Genomic DNA, 6,330 nt, shown 5'->3' with positions numbered 1-6,330 from the left:
TCTCTCAGAGCGCACTGCAACCTGCAGAGCTTCCCTCCCACAGGCGTGGGGCTGCTCTACGGCAGCTGAAAAGCACATGTTGTGGTCCTCCACCCTCACCTCTTCTCCCACACCCTCCTCCAGCTTCCTTCTGCCTTCGGGCTTGCACATTTCTCCTTGACAGTTGCTTTCAGAAAAATATTTCTAAGATGTTTACCTATGCAAATCTGTCTTTCAAAACAGTACCCACAATCAAACCTCAGCACACAAAAGGCTACACTCATTGGTGGCCAAACGAGAATGTCAGGATGACCAAAGAGGTAGGGATTTGCTGAGTGCCGATATACAGCCCAGAGCCCTTCTAGCCTGAGTTCTTTGTCCAGAGGAGGGGAATTTAGATGCTCTGCCCTTCCACTGAAGAGCCACACACACAAATGAGGACCAGGTAGCAGATGGATCAGGCAGGTGTCGTTCCCCAAGAAGTTGGCATGAAAGTTAACATAAGAGAGAAATCTTTCTCACAGTTCTAGGGTGTTCGCCATCAGACGTGTCATGTCTTACTTCACTAGGAAAAAACTAATCCACCGAAGCACAAACAGCTTCCCAAGCCCTGTGCTAAGGAGTCCAGCTCGTCCCAAAGCTGCCAAGAGTCCCCATTCATGTTTCCCAGCATCCTCTGAGCGCAGGTAGGCTTGGCTGCCCTCGCTTATGTTACCACACACAGGCCTACCCAGCCCTGGCCTGTGTGCATGCAGCATTTTCTGACACTGCAGCACGTGAAATAGCTCTGCTGACCAGAGGGGAAGAAGGGAAGGGATAAACTGGGAGACTGGGATTGACATATACACACTACTATATACAAAATATATAACTAATAAGAACCTACTATATAGCACAGGGAACTCTACCAGTACTCTGTAATGACCTATATGGGAAAAGAATCTTTACAAGAGTGGATATATATGTATGTGTATAACTAACTCACTTTGCTGTACACTTGAAACTAACACAACATTGTAAATCAACCGTACTCCAATAAAATTTTTTTTAAAAAGGACTAAAAAAAAAAAGAAAAGAAATAGCTGTGCTGTTATTTCCATTGTGGTCTTGCAGCAAATGCCAAGTGACCTACAAGCACCTGAAATGCACCTGAGACTGGTCATGGGAGAGCTGTTTCAAGCCCACGTCTGTGCGGGACCTGGAGCATCAGGGGAAGATCCTAGTGCTGTGTGCTTTGGCCGCCTCTGCTTATGGTCATTGCCACCTGAGCTCATTGCCATCCTCGGGTGTTAGGGCTCAGAGGTAGTTGCTGGGGGAAGGGAAAGCTGGTAAGGACTTGGACAGGACTGTAGGTGTGTATGACAGCTGTATAAAGCTAGCCTGTTAGTGGGAGATGGGGAGGTAGGTGGCGCTGGGGGCTCCAGAGGCTGAAAAAATACACCCCTGGTGAGTGGGTATTTTTCTCCAACCAGGCTTTCAGAAAGGGGTGAATGCTTTTCTCTCTGCTCAGCAGCTCCCGAGTGACGACAAGTTTCTCAGCCAGATCCCCACACTCAGAACGGTCTCAGTCCCTAAACACCATCTCCTGAGAATCCCCAGCCCACCAGTGGGTCGACAGTAGTGATACCAGCACCAGCAATAACAGCATCTGTGATGTGTGGAGCCCTACATGCCACTGTACGCTTCCTTGTAAAGAAAACCGTACCCGGTTTTATTTAATCCTCCTAACATCTTTGTGAAGTTGGCATTATTATTCCTCCTTTTATAGGTAACTATCCTGAGGCTCAGGGAGGTTACACTGACTGCCCAAGTCAAACAGCTAGCAAACGGCAGAGCGGGGTTGGACTGCCCTTAACCTCTGCACCAGGTACACACCTATCTGTTCACTCAGAACGGGGCAGGTACCAAGGGCACGTACTAAGAAGACGAACACATTCACAAGTTTTGCCCATTGGCTGTTTCCCCAGCTTGTATCTCCAGAAGGTTTACTGGGCCACATCATGCTGCCCCCAAACCCACACAACCACCCAAGAACGGTCCCAAACAAAACCGTCCTCTTTCATCCAAACATTTCTTCAGTTCTCACCATGGAACCACCATATCTACATCAACCCTGTGTGAAACTACAGTCATTTATCTAACCCTTCTTCCTTACCTCCATGCAGTAAGTCTTGTTTTTTCTCCTCCAAAATGGTTCTTCAAGGTAGCTGATCATCACTTTCTTATTCCAACTGCCTTGGAGCTGTGCTCCCTGCCTCCAGCATCTAGACCCTCTATTCCGAATACCACACCTTCAGCAGCGCTTCTGCCATTTCCTACCTCCCTCTACACCTACAATCTTGAGGTGAGATTCCTCTGTCTTGATATCAAGGCCCCCTATAGCTGGCCCCATCCTACCTTTCCATACTCCCACCTTTGTTCTACACAATATCACCTCCACCAATCCCCTCACCAACAAGACCCACCTGTCAGTCTATACCACCCCAACCCAAATCACTGTTCAAGCACCATTCTCATGATTACACAAGTTTAATATTATTGCATTTCACAGAGAACCCAGTGTATAGGACTCAGTCAACACATCCATTTCTAAATTAACTATGATATAGTCTGGACAATTTTCCTGAATCAAAACACATAGCTTGGCTTTGTATGAAACCGATCTTGGCCATTGATTGACCATAAATTTAAGTGAACCAGTTGAGGAACACAGCCACTTGAAAAAGCCAAGACAAGGCAAACCGGGCCTGTGTCATGAACAGGATGGTGGCCAGATCATGAATATAGGTCCCAGGACAGCCTCCACCAACCAGGGCACATCCTGAGTGATGCACGCAACTCTGGATGTCCTGCTCAAATTCTGTGTATCACCTGGTCAAGATATTGACCATCCCCAGAAGTGGGATAAAGCTAAGGAAGGGATATAGAATTGATTACGAAGGAAAAACCGTGGGGCTTGCTTTAGCAGCACATATACTAAAGTTGGAATGATACAGAGAAGATTAGCATGGCCCCTGAACAAGGATGACAAGCAAATTCGTAAAGCATTCCGTATTTTTAGCTACATGTAAAAGAATGAAATTAGAACACTCCCTAACACCATACACAAAAATAAACTCAAAATGGATTAAAGACCTAAATGTAAGGCCAGACACTATCAAACTCTTAGAGGAAAACATAGGCAGAACACTCTAACATAAATCACAGCAAGATCCTTTTTGACCCACCTCCTAGAGAAATGGAAATAAAAACAAAAATGAACAAATGGGACCTAATGAAACTTCAAAGCTTTTGCACAGCAAAGGAAACCATAAACAAGACAAAAAGACAACCCTCAGAATGGGACAAAATATTTGCCAATGAAGCAACTGACAAAGGATGAATCTCCAAAATATACAAGCAGCTCATGCAGCTCAATAACAAAAAAACAAACAACCCAATCCAAAAATGGGCAGAAGACCTAAATAGACATTTCTCCATAGAAGATATACAGAGTGCCAACAAACACATGAAAGGATGCTCAACATCACTAATCATTAGAGAAATGCAAATCAAAACTACAATGAGGTATCGCCTCACACCAGTCAGAATGGCCATCATCAAAAAATATACAAACAATAAGTGCTGGAGAGGGTGTGGAGAAAAGGGAACACTCCTGCACTGTTGGTGGGAATGTAAATTGATACAGCCACTATGGAGAACAATATGAAGGTGTCTTAAAAAACTAAAAATAGAACTACCATAAGACCCAGCAATCCCACTACTGGGCATATACCCTGAGAAAACCATAATTCAAAAAGAGTCATGTACCAAAATGTTCACTGCAGCTCTATTTACAATAGCCACGACATGGAAGCAACCTAAGTGTCCACCAACAGATGAATGGATAAAGAAGATGTGGCAAATATATACAATGGAATATTATACTCAGCCATAAAAAGAAACGAAATTGAGTTATTTTTAGTGAGGTGGATGGACCTAGAGTCTGTCATACAGAGTGAAGTAAGTCAGAAAGAGAAAAACAAATACCGCATGTTAACACATATATATGGAATCTAAAAAACGGTCATGAAGAACCTAGGGGCAAGACGGGAATAAAGACACAAACCTACTAGAGAATGGACTTGAGGATACAGGGAGGGAGAAGGGTAAGCTGAGACCAAGTGAGAGAGTGGCTTGGACAAATATACACTACCAAACATAAAATAGATAGCTAGTGGGAAGCAGCCGCATAGCACAGGGAGATCAGCTCGGTGCTTTGTGCTCACCTAGAGGGGTGGGATAGGGAGGGTGAGAGGGAGGGAGATGCAAGAGGGGAAAGATATGGGGACATATGTATATGTATAACTGACTCACTTTGTTATAAAGCAGAAACTAACACACCATTGTAAAGCAATTATATTCCAATAAAGATGTTAAAAAAAAAAACACTAAAAATAGAACTACCCTATGACCCAGCAATCCCACTACTGGGCAGATATCCTGAGAAAACCATAATTCAAAGAGTCACGTACCACAGTATTCATTGCAGCACTATTTACAATAGCCAGGACATGGAAGCAATCTAAGTGTCCATAGTCAGATGAATGGATAAAGATGTGGCACATATATACAATGGAATATTACTCAGCCAAAAAAACAAACGAAATTGAGTTATTTGTAGTGAGGTGGATGGACCTAGAGACTGTCATACAGAGTGAAGTAAGTCAGAAAGAGAAAAACAAATACCATATGCTAACACATATAGATTTTAAAAATATGGTTCTGAAGAACCTAGGGGCAGGACAGGAATAAAGACATGGACAGAGAATGGACTTGAGGACACGAGGAAGAGGAAGGGGAAGCTAGGACAAAGTACAAGAGTGGTATGGACTTATATACACTACCAAATGTAAAATAGATAGCTAGTGGGAAGCAGCCACATAGCACAGCTCGATGATTTGTGACCACCTAGAGGGGTGGGATAGGGAGGGTGGGAGGAAGACGCAAGAGGGAGGAGATATGGGGATATATGTATATGTATAGCTGATACAGTTTGTTGTAAAGCACAAACTAACACACCACTGTAAAGCAATTATACTCCAATAAAGATGTTAAAAAAAAAAAAAAAGGAAAGAAAAACCATGGAAGGAATCAGTATGTTCAGAGGACGATCCAATAGAAGGGACATTCTAGCAAAGACACCGATTTTTTTCTATTTTCCTCCATTGGGCAGAAGCACTAAGGTGCAAGTTTTAGGCAAGGGACGCAAAAGATCCCAATTTAATATGCGTATTAAGTCAGTATTATAAGTAGTAATTCCCCTGTCATTAAAAGTGTTGGAGCAGACATGAAATGTCTACCTCCAGAATGTTTTAGAAAGAATTCCTATACAACATGGTAAATCTACTATAGCCCAATAAAATGTCTAATTAAATAATTTTTTAAAAAATGTTTTAAAGAAGAATTCCTACATTAAGTGGAAGCTACCATGAGACGGTCCACTAGAGAGACTCTACCACTTTCTTTGCTGTTGCTTTTGCTGACATTGAGGAGGTCCCAGATTTCTTTTGCCTCCTAAAAACATGAAAGTAATTTAGTTCCAATATTCCCAGGCTACACTCTTTTCCCTTCTGAACCAGCCACAGTGAGTTGTGACAACAGGTGAAAACCCGAATGCCTATAGGCAGGTGATTAATTTTCTGCATCAGATTGAGATTAAACAATACAGAATAGAGAGTCCAGTGCACAACACATAAGTTCACGCACTGCTCGAAGGTATTCAAATTCCAGTTATTTTTAAATATTGTGCCAAGAAAAATGGAATAACCAGTTTACCACCCCTGAAACCATCATAGAACAGAATAAAGTATTGAAGAATTTTGCTTTGTTTTGTTCTATTTTGGTTTTGCTATGGTCATAGATCATAGTGATTAGTAGCATGGGTTCTGAAACAGAACGACTGGGTTCAGGTACAAGCTCAGTAATTTCCAGTTATTTCGCTTCTCTGAACCTTAGTTTTCTCATCTTTAAAACATATTAAGTATACTCACCTAATTGGTTTGTTTTGAGGAAAAAATGGAATAATATATACCACATGCTTAGAGCAGTGCCTAACATTTAATAAGCACTCAAAAACGAAGGTGAAATTGGAAAGATATTCTAAAAGGCATTCTTTTTAGGAATCCCCAAGTGGCCTAGCTTACCTTAGAGCAGCATTTCCTGATCCATAGTCTTTGAAAGACTTGATAGTAAGTGTTCTGCACTAAGAGGGGTCCATGATTAAATAATTTTGAGAAACGATACACACTATAGAAATCCCTTTGGAGATGGACACTAGCATACATTAACTTGATTTACTCTGGTAGATTT

General features: G+C 42.2%; 1 non-coding gene across 1 annotated transcript; it reads left to right on the top strand.

Moving 5' to 3' along the window:
• Positions 1-2,935: 2,935 nt before the first annotated feature.
• On the top strand, positions 2,936-3,038 carry LOC116756223. Its single transcript, XR_004350591.1, has one exon. It is a non-coding gene; the product is annotated as a U6 spliceosomal RNA (small nuclear RNA).
• The last annotated feature ends 3,292 nt before the right edge of the window (positions 3,039-6,330 follow it).

Source organism: Phocoena sinus, chromosome 6, assembly GCF_008692025.1.
Source record: "Phocoena sinus isolate mPhoSin1 chromosome 6, mPhoSin1.pri, whole genome shotgun sequence".
Lineage (NCBI taxonomy): Eukaryota > Metazoa > Chordata > Mammalia > Artiodactyla > Phocoenidae > Phocoena > Phocoena sinus.
Note: the sequence above shows the minus strand (reverse complement) of the source record. Positions and strands in the feature narration are given on the sequence as shown.